Source organism: Gambusia affinis, linkage group LG13 (assembly GCF_019740435.1).
Source record: "Gambusia affinis linkage group LG13, SWU_Gaff_1.0, whole genome shotgun sequence".
NCBI classification, from domain to species: Eukaryota; Metazoa; Chordata; class Actinopteri; order Cyprinodontiformes; family Poeciliidae; genus Gambusia; species Gambusia affinis.
The window spans coordinates 3020653-3035582 of NC_057880.1; the positions used below are offsets into that span (position 1 = coordinate 3020653).

Here is a 14930-nt window from a genome sequence, read left to right on the forward strand (position 1 = left end):
GCTTGTAAACGTCCAGCCCACCTTGACTGGTGACGTTTCCCTCTGTCCTGGTGAAGTCCCAACACTCTGCTAATGCAGAAACCTCCCCTGGCTTGATTTTTGGCTTCTGCTTCCTTCAAAGTAGCCGTCCACTCACTTTGACTTTCAGGATCACTGAAAGTCAAAGTGATCCTGAGCTTCAAAGGTTCCAACTTTATTCTGTAGGGGAAAAAATGTTTTCGACTTAAAGAAAATGCTAAATTCAACTCAATATTTGAAGAAAGAAGTCGTGAGAAAGAGATGAGAAATGTTTCTTAAATCTGCAGCCTTGGAACCTGCTGAAGTGCTGAAACAAAAGTTGAGGTTGGTTTATAATGTGTACAGCTCAGTACAAACCAGCACAACTCCACCGCTGCATAAGTGTACAATGTTTTCGGCCAAAAATGGATAAAGTACTTTAGATTTGCTGCAACGTGTTTTTCTTTTCATGTTTGAAATGCAGGTTGCGTTTTCCACATCCATCAGTTTCCTCTCCCTGTGACTATGGAGCTGAAGATCAATCCATCATTTATTTATGACAAAAAATAGGTACAAACTGTACAAAAACAGATGTTTACCAGATCCGTCATAACCTGCACAGGCTTCTCTACATGAGTTAACTTGTATCATTTATCACAGCAAGCACTTTCATTTTGAAGATAAAAATTAGACAAATGCCTTGTTTTTTATCTTTATCTCGGTGGCTGCTGTCTTCATGAGAAATGTTTAGGCTGCAAGAGATACAAGGGATTCCTTAGGTAGAAGAATTTGTTGAAAAAAATCACAATAAGATTAGAATAGGATTTTGCATCCTATGTTATGCAGCACTTAGTGCTGATAAAAAATATTCACTCCTTTGGATGTTTTACTCTTATTATCAGGGATGAACCAATCCACTTTTTTCACTTCTGATACCAATATCTGAAGTCTAGTATCAGCCGATAGCAATCCAATACAGAAAAACGGCATTGAATCGACATAAAACATTTCTTTTATTAAAAAAAACAAAAAACATAGACATACATGTATTGATTTTAAAAATATATTTGATATCTGCCCTTATGAATTGGGGACACTGTCACCAATACCCAACCTAGAATTTCTTTCAATATATTGGACCGATACAGATATTAACATTGGATTAGTGTATCGGTACTTATTTTGCTTGCAAATCAACTAAATTTGGCTTTTTTGACCCCAAAAATGGAGCAAAATCACTCTTGAGTGTCAAAACTAAAAAGAAATTTCTACAAAAATAGCAACTAAATAAAATATATCAAATAAGAAGGTGATTTAATGAATATTTACTACCATTAAAGTATCTGACCTAACTCAATGGAGATCCAGCCAATTGGAGCTAACAGTCTCACAATGAATGGAATGGAGTGCAGTGAGTGTCTGAAGTGATTGAAGGTCTATCGACTGGTTGTTTAGTGTTCTTGGCTTTTAGTACAGGATGAAAACAAAAGAACTTCACAAGAAAATCAGAGAAAATGTTATTGGAACGTATCAGTCAGGGCATGGTGACAAAAATCTCTCCAAGGCCCTGAACATCCCGTGGACTTCAATTAAATTATCATCAAGAAATGGAATGAATGAGTGTAAATTTACTCCATGTGTAAATATCTAGGCAACACAAGAGTTTGCCAAAAGGCATGCAGGAAAATCTATGGTCAAGAGGAAGTTCTTTGATCTGATGAGATCAGAATGGAGCTTTTTGGCCACCAGACAAAGACTCTACATCTGGCTACATTTTCCTTTTAATGTTAAAGGGTTTTTTTTGTAATGTTGTTTTGTCAAAGAGCTCAGTTTTGTTTATAACTGATTTGTGAAAGCAACAAAAGGGCAAAACACCCAAAGTGGTGACTAACTTTTTATATGCATTATATATAATACTTACACATTTGTGTAACCTATAAGTCACTTTCCAAGAATTTACTTGTTGCTTTTCCCAGAACCTGCATTTTGATTCTCTGGAACAAAGTGGCGGTATTGTGCATTTTCCAAGTACATAGGACCATTTTATAGCACAGTCAAGTGAGCTCTCTAATCGTACCTTGTTGGCTCAGGAAACATCTTGTGTACATTTGTAACTAACACCCTGCAGGTTCCATAAAATACAGATAACAACTCAATATGGTTCAGAAAGGAACCAAAGGAACCATGTTATTATCCCATTGTCTAGAAATTGAAAACTGATAAGTTGGAAGCGTTGAAAGAAAACTTTGGTTTCCTCTGATCGGTTTTTACCAGTCAGTTCTCACCTGCTTCAACGTTCCTCCATGTTGATTGTTTGCCTCCCGGTTCATAAGGCTCACGTTGTCTCTTTTATCAGAGCGTTTTGGCCGACGTGATGGAGAAATAAGGTGTGCATATGAAAGTGTTTACTCTTTCTGAACTGACAGCATTAAAGAACACCGCTATTGCTTTCCTCCTCTACGCCGCTCTCTGTTCTCTCCGCGTTCTCGTCTCCTCAGCCTGCCAGACTTTTCATGCATAACAATGAGCGTCAACTTCTCCGTTTCCACCACTAGCCCCCTTTCTGAAATTAATTCAAGCTCTAGTTTTTTTTTTTTTCTTCTGCTTCGTCTTCTTCTTCTTTGCCGCTCATTCACCAAATCCCCACAATGCAGCGACATTTAAATGTTGGTTGTAAGTCGCAGCAGCGTGAGAGGGAGTGTCTGCAAAACAAAAAGGGTGAATGATTATAAGTGTGTGTAAAAGAGGTGTGTGTGTGCCAGACGAGATAGGATGGTGAAGTGAAGGAGGCAGACTCGAACCAAACTCAGTTCTCCTTCGCTAGCTTGTTAATCTCTCTAGACTTGACATTTTCAAACCTCCGCTCCTCGAACTCCTCCTCATCCTCCCATTCCCCCACCCGACCCCCACCCCTCATCTCCGTCTCCAAGTGATGCGTGTGAAAAGCCAGAGCGGCAGCCGAATAAAGCCCAAATTCTCCTTGCTTTAAAATCCCCTCTGAAACATAGTGGGACACTAAAGTCCCTGCAGTCAAATTCATCTCCAACAACTTTAGTTTCATGTTGAGCCTGTAATACTGTTATAGAGCAAAAACTGCGGTCAGCAACATGTAGGTAATTTTTGGTTGGCAGCATCGTTGCCCCTGGGAATCGCATTCATATTGCAGATTGTGCAGGACGAATCTGCTTGCCATTTAAGTAGCCAAGCAGAAAGTATTTATGAGGAGAACGGAGGATTTAAAGCGGCAGTATTATGTGCTTTCCAGCCACACAGTGCCATTTATACTATAATCAACTATGTTACCAGTTGTTATAAAAATGCTGTAAATATCAAACATGACTTAAAAACATTGACTTTGTTATTTAATTGACTGAAATTTCTTTAAGAAACTCCCACTCTCTCTGAAGCTCCGCCTTCAAGAAGTCATCACCACAACGTTTTTACCAGAGCTTCACTGAGAAGTAGCTCAGCAGATGTCTACCAGGTGTTTGCTAATTGCTGCTGCCTAGTCTGAAGGAGCTGAGTGGGGGAGTCACAGGGAAGAGCTGCTCAGAGCCGGAAGCTCGAAAACTGTAACTCCAAGGAGGCGGTGCTGGCTAACACCCTGCAGGGTGCAGGAGATCTGCACCGATGAATGGTTGAAAAGAATGAAGGCAACAGTCCAGGTATGAATTTGATGAAGGAGTAAAATTACAAGACGATGTAAATCTTATTGTACTTGGTACTGCCCTGTAACTTTCACTCCTTTTCATGTCTCTGCTCACATTTTTTCACAAATAAAAAAATATACAGTACAGACCAAAGTTTTGGACACACAGTTGTGTCCAAAACTTTGGTCTGTACTGTATATTGACCTTCACATAGTTGCTGTTACTTGCATACATTCACTATAAAGATCCACACTAAATCAGTTAATCTTCATTCTCGTCTTTTATTTTTGTCAAGAAGGAGGGCCAGGACCTTAAAGTGTTAATTTTAATTAAATAATTAATAAAGCAGATTTTAACATGTTCAAAACTTTAAAACAATTATTCACTTTTTTTTAACATTCTGTTTGGGCGGGAACTTTTGTATCCACACGTTTCTGGTACGACGGTAAATCTAATGTACAAAAGCAAGATCTGCAAAAAGCAGCGATGGACAACAAAGCTGCGTCTCTTTTCTCACTGGGGTTCATTTTTGCTTCAAAAACAATCTGAAGAGACTTTGGAAAGGACTATTGCTACACATGAAAGATATGACAACAACAAAAACATTCAGGCTCTGAATAGCTTAACATAATAATAATAATAATAATAATAATAATAATAATAATAATAATAATAATAATAATAATAATAATAATAATAATAAAAAGAAGTCGAAATGCAAATTGAATCGTCTGTCTCGTCTCAAACACTCATCAGTGACAAAGCTAAGAGGTTATTAGTTGGACTGATTAGACAAATAATGTTCTCAGTTTCTACCTCAGGTTTTCAGGGAGTTGGTTCCAGAGCAGAGTGGCGTAGAAACTCCTGCTGCTGGAAACGCCTAGAGGTATATATTATGAACTTTAAAACTAATTTCGTATGTATATTATGATTTAAAGACAGACGTTATGAACCCGAGCCGCTCTTACATGTTGGTTTGACTTTGTTTGGGGATAATGAAGCATTTTTCCGTGTCTGTGTGGAGGACAGTATTGGTTATCTGCAGCCAATACGAATACAAATATTGGTATACAGAATTGTGTGTGTGAACTTTGTGCAGAACTCGTCCCTCACAAGATGAATTTTCAAGTCGTCTGTGGTGGGAAAGCGTGAAGGGGTTTTGGTGTGAGAGGAATTTAAAGCGCTGCTGATCAGAATCCCACTGTAGATTCAATCAGCTTAAAGCCGGGATGTGTTAGCAGAACAGGCAAGTCAGGCTGAATTCATTTCAAATGGTGTGTCGGCGTGTTTCTGCGTGCATGTGTGTGTGTGTGTGTGCGTGTGTGAGCATCTTCCTCTGCATGCTAACACTTGCTTATATAATAAGTGTAATGATGGCCGTGCATATAGAGCAGAGAGTGATGGAGTATACGATATAACCTGATTGCAGTTTTGATCTGCCATCTTCACAGTGTACACACCGGTCAGATGTGAGGACGGCAGATATCACAGTCACTTACTGAGTTTTAGGATTAATTAAAAAAAATTAAAACAAATAAAACTGCATGAATACTTATGAAAGTAGTTCAATATGCCTCTCCTTCTATAAACCTTTTAGATAAAACTATCTTAATGATTACAAACCCTTTCAATAAATTAGGACATCATTGAAAATTCTGTTTATTTGAGAAAATTTATCACCAAATTCCACAGAGGAAGCCTTTCGGTTAGTGATACGATGCCTTTTCTACAGCCGGCAAATGGGAATAAAATGATAAAAGTACAATGTTACATCTGATGTTTAGATGCCAGAATATGGACCTAATGAATGGGGCAGGATTATGTACATCCCAGACATTTATAGCACAATCGAATAACTATGTCACCTTCAGTTGTTATAAAGAGTTTGTTTGGTTTGACAGTGCAGTGTGAAAGAGAACCAGGCAGCTAAAGTGGAACCAATGTTGCAATTCTGGTCCCCAACTGAACCGATTCTACCAACTGTGAAAACACCCTGTTATGCATTACCCCACTGAGACAGTCAACATTTAAATTAATCATATAAACCTAATAACGAAAAAAAGAGTATTTGGCTGATTGGAAAGTAAACCAAATGTGTGTCTTCTCCTAGCAAAAGTGAAGGGAAACACAGCTTTTCTACTCTATTTATATTCAGAAGCAAACCCAGTTGGTTGACAAAAAAATAAATAAATAAATAAATTCTACAAATCTGGTGCAAAAGCAGAACATTTTAAAGAAGAATTTGCATACAAGGATGTCACACTGGTTATCCCGATTGAGAGTCTGCATGCGTCCGCCTGTCTCACTCCACGCCTGGTTTTTATCTCCAGCAGCTGGATGCCAGCTGCCAGTCATTCAGATAACCAGCCTGTCTACAAACACTCACACTACCTCCCAGGGCCAATCTCCCAATGTGTGTGAGAGGGTGTGTGGGCGTGTGCAGGCGCATGTGTGTGTGTGTGAGAGGGAGAGATGGAGAAAAGCCAGTTGTTTTCCATCCAGCACAAGTCAGTGGCCCTCACCCCCAGCCATCCATCACTTGACAGATAAAGATAGTGATCTGGCCAAACATATAAAGAGACAGCCAGAGTCAAGGGCTACTAACTGCTTGGACAGAGAGAGGCTGAGAAAGAGAGGCAGAGATTTGGGAAAAGGCACAAAGCCAAACACTGGCTAAAGTTCCTCACTGGAGGAAAACAATGAAAGAGGCGACTGAGGGAAGCTAAATTGTTTATACTGTCCTCCTTGAATTTACAGTCAGACATTCCTTCCCGCAAACAACAACTTTTTCACTATGAGGAAGTCAAATGCTAAGATTCTCATCGAGGCCAAGCAGTGAATAAATTCTCAGTTGGGAGTCATTTTCCAGCTGGTGTCTGCAGAGAGTGAGGGCGATGAGTACAGGCTCAGAGTTTCCTTTGTTAGATTCATCTCCAAGATTTGGCTAGCTGTGTGTGTGATATTACAGCTGGCCAAAACATTTACATTTCTAAAAGCCAGTTTGTGGGTCAAAGAAAAACCATATTTTCATGAACAAAAATGTAACATTAACCCAGAACAATGAACCCAGAACGAGACTGCTTCTATCTGTGTTTCCATTGCAAATGTGTGCAAATCTTAGTCGTTATTTTACTCAAGTCGAAGAAATACTAATCGTCTATCAGAGATCAAAGGAGACGTCCCTGTTGTTTTCTCCAGTAGTAACATCCGGGTGTTGTTCAGGTGACTCGTGATGTGAAAACGTGTTTCCATCATAGTCTTGCTAAATACATCTTAACAAAAATGTGTAGTTTTTTGGGGGTTTTTTTCAAGATTGCCGTGTTTCCATTAAACAAATTTATCTTCGACATTTCAATTTGGGCAATTTTATGGTTAATGGAAATGCACCTAATATCTTCAAATGTTGGATAGATGAAGAATTCATTCTTATCAAAAAAATAAGGCATTGAAAATTATGTTACGTCAACACTCATTCCAACATCTATCTGGGAAAGCAGATGAATGTTAGCCCACTTTTTGTTAAAGCAATCTACAGAGAATACCGACACAAAAAAGATTTTCTTTAAAAATGCCAGATTTTCTCCCACGGTCAGTGTTTTCCGTCTCCAGTTTCCGGCCTTCCACTCAGAGGAAAACTCTAATGGTTTTACATCGACCTGTCATCTGACCAGTGGCCGGTGACAGGCCCGTCCAACCATTGCAGACTTTATTTATGTGCTCATTTGTGCCACTGTTAGTGTCAAAGGACAGAAAAAGTGTGAGTCCTTAAGAGAATCTACATGGCAGCTTCATAACTCAGCCAATTCCACAGTGGGTGGTTGTTTTATGCTATTGTGTGACAAACATGACAAATCGCCAACTTGCTGTACGCTAATTGTCCCTCGAGCAACCAGTACAAGTGCTCGTTGTAAGCTAATTGTCACCCACAGGAAAAAGCGCAGCTCTGCTGAGGTGGGCTGAAACATTATGCACGTGCTCAGAACCCCGTTATTAAAAGCTTATTCATCATAAATTACTTATCACCTGAAAATAAATGTTACTCCATGAGAGATCTCGTTGACTTTCCAGAACTCTTGATGAAATGTGCTAGAGTTGGAATCACTCACCCTCAAAAATTAATTGAGGCTGAAGCCAACAAACCCTTTCATCTAATTTGCACTCTCATTCTCTAGTCATCTGAAGTGGCAATTAGGTGGCGCCCATCGAGAGGTGCCTTATGAGAAGAAAGAGCAGTAGGCTTTTGTCTTTAAAACTGAGTATATGAGTGAATCTGCCTTCAAAGTCTAAGTTGATAAATTCACACCAACTTTAGTTATACTACCAGTATTTTTGGATCTGCTACACAAGTGTTTTTAGTAGTTGATAGAAACGTTCTGTCAACTGTTCTAATTTCTAACACAAAATTCCTCCAGGATTTTGTGCCTTGAAGTTCCAGGAACTGGAAAACTAACTGCATTTCCATTACAAATGTGTGCAAAACTTTGTCATTATTCCACTAATGTAAAAAAAAAAAAAAAAAGATTAAAAAAATAATTTAAAAAAATTGGCAATTGCAGTGATTCCATTAAATAACAACCACAATTCAAATAACACTTGAATAAGTTTGTTCATGCAAGAAGGCATTAAAAAACATGCCGCATGGTTTTGTTCTTCATGGTTTCTACCAGTAGTAACGTCTGGTTGTTGATCATGTGGCTTGTGTGATGCAAAAAGAGTGTTTTATGAAATAAACAAATTTTGATACAATCCAAAAAACAAAACAAACAAAAAAACACCTCATCCTAGCGCCAAAACTTGTCAAAAACTTTGAAATTGGAATTTCCATTAAGCAAATTTCCTCTCCAAATGTAAATTGTACACTTATATGGCCAGTAGAAATGCAACTATTTAGCAATTGACTGGGTCCACCACTGTTCCCTTAGAATACATCCACATGGTGCACCATGCTTCCTTATTTGAAGAAAGAATCAGAAAAACTCTTTCATTGTTCTTGGATTTAACAAATACTCATGTTCATCCTAAATTAGCTAAAAGCATGAGTTCAATCGGATTTATGGTGAGAGTGGGACAAAATGATGTTTTTACACAACCTATGCTCAGTGAACCCCAGTGATCAATGGGTTTAAGGACCATAACTGCCCTCAAATAGCTTAAATGTGCCAATACATTACCTTCCTCATTCGACTCGACACTTCTCTCTTCGCAGTGAATGATGGTTGTCTGCAACACAGGACGTTTCCAGTAACCTTCATAGCATTGATCTAGCGCATTCATATTACATATGTTACAGGCAAATGTTAGTGATTGGGTAAAAATTAAAACCTCATCAAAAGCATAGAACAAGGGACTGGTTTTTACAAGGCTAACGTTTTAGATATGGAGCTATAATTCCATATTCTGATCAAGATTTCTCTTTTTGAGAAAAGGTTGCTCTACAGTTGAAAGTAGCTGTAGCACGCATTTAGCCTGGAAAGAATGGAAGCATTTAGCAAGTGCTAGGCCCAGTAATGTTAAGGATGTCCTCTAGGAGATGAGAGGGAAGGATAGTTAGAGGAAAACTTGAAGGTCTTAATTTATAGACTGCTACTTTTAAAAGAGAAAATGACACAGGCTAGAACTGCTGAAAAACGGCCAAGAAGTTATTACATGAATGTTGATGTAAAATATGTGGGACATTCAAATAACACATAAAGATGTTTTTGTATATTTATGAAACATCCCCTTATGTAATCTGCATTCTTAATTTCATAACATATTTTTGTTGCTCTTTCAACAAAGAAAGAACAAACTTTAATCTAGTCTCTTTTTTTTTATCTCGAATGAGTTCCTGCGTTTTGGATCCTTTATTAAATGCATGTGCTCCGTGTAAACTGTCGCTGGTGTTTGCTCTACATGTGAACCTCACAGCATCCATTTGATTCATCACCTCATTAAAACTTCTTCGGCATCCCATCCAGAATTCCCTCTTGGTAGGACAGTAATTTCCTACTCAGAGAACAAACAAACCACAAGAATCAGTCCGGAGATACTTTAATGTTTATGTCAAGTTTGCCACAAGGGCACTGCTGACTAAGAGATGAGAGGACACCTTGATATTTCTCCATCAGAATGAAGTCAGTTTGTGTCTTTTGTCTGTCAAGTGTAAGCTATTATTATGAACCCCACATATGATGACACCTTAAAGCCATCTTGTGTTGACAACTTGTCTCTCCTAAACTACTGGCTGAACTACCAAGTCAAATCCCACCATATGTGATTGCAATGTTACAAAAAGATCCAGGAACATGAACAATTTTTCCAAGGTCCTCAAAAGAAGGCTGCAGAAAGCTTTGTGCTCTGATGGAGGTTGAAAGGTAAAGTGACTCTGGTGTGTGTTTACTCATTATTTGTCTTTATCAGTCTCCCGTGTGCGCATGCAGCCATGCTCTTTCCTGTCATCAATGAGGGATAAGCTAATCACAGGAGATTGAGGAAGAAGGGGATGCTGTTGAGAGGAGATTCAGGAATAACATCAGTATCTGATAGAGTGTGTGCGTGTGCGTGTGTGTGTGTGTGTGTGTGTGTCCTGTTTGGCCTGAGCTCAGTGGGGGGTTATGTCTAAAGAAAACAGAAGTGGTTTTCACACATTACCAAGTAACATGAAGCCCACAGAGGAAAAATGTAGACCCTTTCACATGTTAACTCAAGCTTTAAAAAAAGAGCCTGTGAGCCATCACAGAACAATACACAGCTTCTAATTTAGGCTTTAAAAATACAAGAACATTTATCATTTAAAAGAAAGTCTAGGAATTATCAAAAAGGTAACATATTACTCGAAGGTCTCTGTGCAGCTAAAGAGAGCTTTAATTTGCCTGAAGTAATTATAGTTAAGCCCCAAAATCATTGCACTGGTGCATATTAGCGTATAAGCCAGAGGAACATTGATTGCATCTTCATTAGTTTTGCTGTGTGTGTATAGAAGGAATCTATAATCTCGACATAAACAAAGTTCTACACCCCCTGCTGCAAACCCAAACACACCTTTTTAACACACATAAACTGATTGTGTGAAGGCTCAAAGCACGGCGTGGGGGGTTTTGTGTGACAGAGTTGGCATTTTCTGTGAAGTTTCATCCTGCCACCTCGTTATTTATTAATGAACGAGGAAGAATATTCTTTCCTGAAGAGAGATGTGTCGCAACACAAACCCGTTTGTCTGCAGGCTATTTGTAACGGTGGTATTCATAAACACTGAGTGGCACTTATACCCAAATGTTAGACGGTATCAGCGAAATGCAGAGGAGGAGTAAATCTGCTCACTCAGTAATAGCACAAATTGGTGTGGCTGGGGTGCACAACGGCTGAAATGTATTGTTTTTTAATACATGGAGAATTATTTAGTAATGTAGCCCTGCAGTCTAAGAGAAGGTTCCAGAAATGTTGGAGCAAGTGGCTCCCACCTGAAAGCCTCCACTCAACAAATAGAAACAAGGGTAAGACAAGGCTGGTGTGTTTTATTACAGAGTTTACTGGAAAGTCCACAGCATTACATTAAAACAAGAAGTCCTTCTGAGCATCACATGGAGATGTGATGCAGTTTGAAGGAGCCAATAGGTTTTGCACATCAGAGGTTTTCAGGGAGTTTGTTCCAGAGCTGAGGAGTGTAGACATTAATGCTGACTTTCCTTAGCTAAGTTCTTGTTCGGGTAACAGTGAGTGAAGAGATTAGTGATATCTGAGAGGGATACATGGTTCATCTACAGCAGGGGTGCTCAAAGTTGGTCCTGGAGGGCCGGCATCCTGCATGTTTTAGTTCTCTCCCTGGTGGTAGTATCAACCTCCTCAGCATGTCAATGTTCTTCTTGGGCCTCTAATGAGCCATCATTTGATCCAGGTGTGTTAAGCTAGGGAGAGAATTAAAACATGTAGGATGGTGGCCCTCCAGGACCAATTTTGGGCACCACTGATCTACAGCAACCAAACATATTTAGACTCAAGAGTTTTCCGTTCCATATACACAACATGTCTCAGGATGTTTTCACACCTGATACTCAGTTCGATTGGGCACCAAAGTTGCATTTTCAGCTCAAACAGAGCTGTGTGAATGCATCCTAAATTTTCAGTATGGAGATTTTACGGCAGCTGAGATATGATCTATTTTCCTTTTATTTTCCCAGACTCTTGCAGCAGCCTTTTTAGATCAGCCGCAACTTTTTTTTATAGACACCCATTTTATGTCTAAGCTATTAAAAGTAAAAATAAAAAGTTTTTTATGTATTCCGTTCTGATTGAAAACCATTCATTTTGCCCATAAGTCTGTAGAGGACTGATTTAGCAATAGAGCTGGACGTGTCCATGACAACACAGACTTTTGTTTATTGTTTATCAAGCAAAGCAGAGCGATGCTCTCTAATTATGCAATTAATTGCCTTAACATTTTAAGCACATCTAAATCTTTGGAATTATTTAATTGTAATTAACACATCCCGCCCCAAGTCAAAAAATTACTAATATTCAATAAAAAAGTCTTTGTTGGCATGACAGCATTGAAACCCTTCTGACCAAATTTGTGATGTTTCCATTGGTGCTTCAACAATTTATCATTGTTGAGCTTGTTGAGGTCAGGACTCTAATTGGGTCATTCCCGACCAGAACACTAATATTATTCCTACTTCCAGTCACCAACATGTTGGAAAAAATAGAGGACTACTTTAAACCTAAATCTGCCAGAGGAATTAATTATGTCTGACTTTAACTGGAACCATTTAACGGTTTGCATGTCTACAAAATTACATCCAGATCAGACTTGTCTTTCTCGGTGCTCAACTCTTTTTCTTTCCTTATTTCTGGCTGTTCTGGTGTATTACGGGATCAAGGTCATTCGGATTCAGTTCATTGTTTTGATTTTTTTTTTTTTCCATCAAGGATAAGAACGTTAAATTCCTCAGCTTTTCTCCCTGCGAATAACTATTTCGCAAACCAGAAGAAATGTGTCCCTCGTGTGTTCATCATCCATTCAACCTGCTTTGTGTTGACGTCAATGAGAATTACCGGCAGGAACATTCGCTCTAACGAGAATCAGGAGACGTCAGTCATGATTCATGTCGTTGGAGAATCATTTATATCTACTTTGTTTCTGAATACCTGCGGATTTCTACTTGGAAAACGTGTTAATATGCTATCGAAGTACGGCCACAGTTGTTAAAGAGCAGAAATACAAAAAAAAATAAATCTAAACGGCTTGCTTGATTATTAGATAACAAAACATTTTGAAACCCCCTGTTGACAGACTCCAGGAATTAATCTATCAAGCACATCTTCTCAGAGAACAATATATTTAAATATATTCTCTTGCTTATGGATCATTTTAAAAAGGCCTCCAACCAATTCTTTAACAGCGGTGTGTAGCAACGGCAACAAGTCAATATTTAGTGATTACAAATGATTGGTGCTGGGTAGATGTAGAAAGAGAAAGGATGACAAGGAAAAGAAGATGAGTTAAAAAAGAGAAATGCTGCTAATCTGCAAAAATCTAGAAGTCAATATATTATCAGCTGGCCAAGCATTGTTTTATGGTGTTGCAAAACCAATTTCTGTGATGTGTTATCCTCGCCTGATGTGAGCATTAATTTCTGTACACTTCTCCTGCCTCTCAGACTTGAACTTTACGTTGTAACGGGGTTTTCTTTCACACCATGTCATTTTATATGCTTTAATTAGCCATCAAGCACAACTCATAAGTTTGTTCTTTAAAACACTTGGATGTGTGTTAAACACCGACATTCAACACTTTGTCATAACATTATGACAAGTGACAGACTTGATAACTAACACCGCTCATCATGTTAGAATGCAATTTTCATAAAAATGAGCATTTTAACCATTTTCAATTGCTTTTACCATCTATTAGCATTTGTAACATAAGAATCGGTTTTCATGTGTATTCCAAATAGCAGGGTTGTCCAATTTTGTGCTTTATATGTATTTTTTTAAGTTAAGGTCAGAACAATGAGCAGATTTCTGTTTGAAAATTAAATAAATAGTACTTTATATCTAAAATTGCTTGCTTGTTAGGTAAAAACCAGCACCTTGTTCTGCAGTTCACTTCTCATAGAGAACAAACACATCGACTATCAAGAAACAGTTGCTTGCTGGAGATGTGAACTCAGTTTACGTTTTAAACTTTTTGACCTAATTTTTTTTTTATTGTGTTCTAAGTAATCGACTCACAAATAAGGAGACTTTTTCTTCTTCTTTTTTTATTTGGGAAGCATGTCAACATTTTGTCCACCTGTAATTTCTGGAGCCTGCCGATCTGCTTCAACAAAAGTTGGTAGAGCACCATGTGCAGAGGCTGTGGTCCTTAACGCGATTATCCTGGGTTCAATTCCCCGTCTCGAGTCATTTGCTACATGTCTTCCTCCTCTTTCTCTCTCTCCACTCCATTTCCTGTCAATTTCCTATTGAGTAGAGGCAACTAGTGCCAAAAAAAATCTATAAAAAGAAAAAGAAAGACAAACTAACTTCCACAAAGCTGAACAACATTTCAACTAAAACATGTGTGGCCTTAACCTTTTGCCTAAAGGACTCTTTTACCCCACAAAAAAAAACCTTTGGTAAGCATTTCTTGCTCTGCTGTTTACTTGGAAGCTAACAGACAGGCTAACGTTAGCTTGATTCCTGTCTGTGTTGACATGCTTTGGTAAATAATTCACTCACAGAGTGTTCTTTTTGCGTTTCATTTACTCCAGTTTAGAGAAAATTACCATGTTGTCCTGCTACATGAAACAAGCACTTTGCTTTACACGTAGCTAATGAGTAGTGTTATTCTGATGCGTTCAGGTGACTCCCACTTGTGAAGAGCGGCTGTTAAGCAATTCTAGTCACACAGAAAAGAAACATCATGAGGCTTTATGTATCGCTCATTTCTACTCTGTGACTGTAACAGATATAGTGTTAAGTACTTAGCTTGTTGAACAACCAAAGATTTGCTACATCAAATACCCAAACTACAAAATTGTACATATTTTTATTTGTCAATTATAGTTTTTGATCCAGATTTTGAGGGACATTCACTAGAAAGCAGAGGTGGGCAGATTGATCCAACATATCAATAACATTGATACTAGGATGGTATCAGTATCAGATGAATACTAGCAAAGAAAGATTGATAATTTAGTTTCAGATATCCTCTTGAAATTTAGTTTTATTTCTGTATTGTAGTCTCTCAACTCAACTGCAAAAAAATATTTAGTTCTGAACTTCCATTATTTATGTTATTTATAATTTTTTTTTTGCACTGTG

At 38.3% G+C, this 14930-nt stretch overlaps 1 long non-coding RNA gene across 1 annotated transcript; it reads right to left on the reverse strand.

Moving 5' to 3' along the window:
• Positions 1-1947: 1947 nt before the first annotated feature.
• Positions 1948-14077, reverse strand: LOC122842354. The gene is made up of 3 exons (XR_006372538.1): positions 13918-14077; positions 8819-8867; positions 1948-2699 (listed from the first exon to the last, which is right to left on the reverse strand). It is a non-coding gene; the product is annotated as an uncharacterized LOC122842354 (long non-coding RNA).
• Positions 14078-14930: the final 853 nt, after the last annotated feature.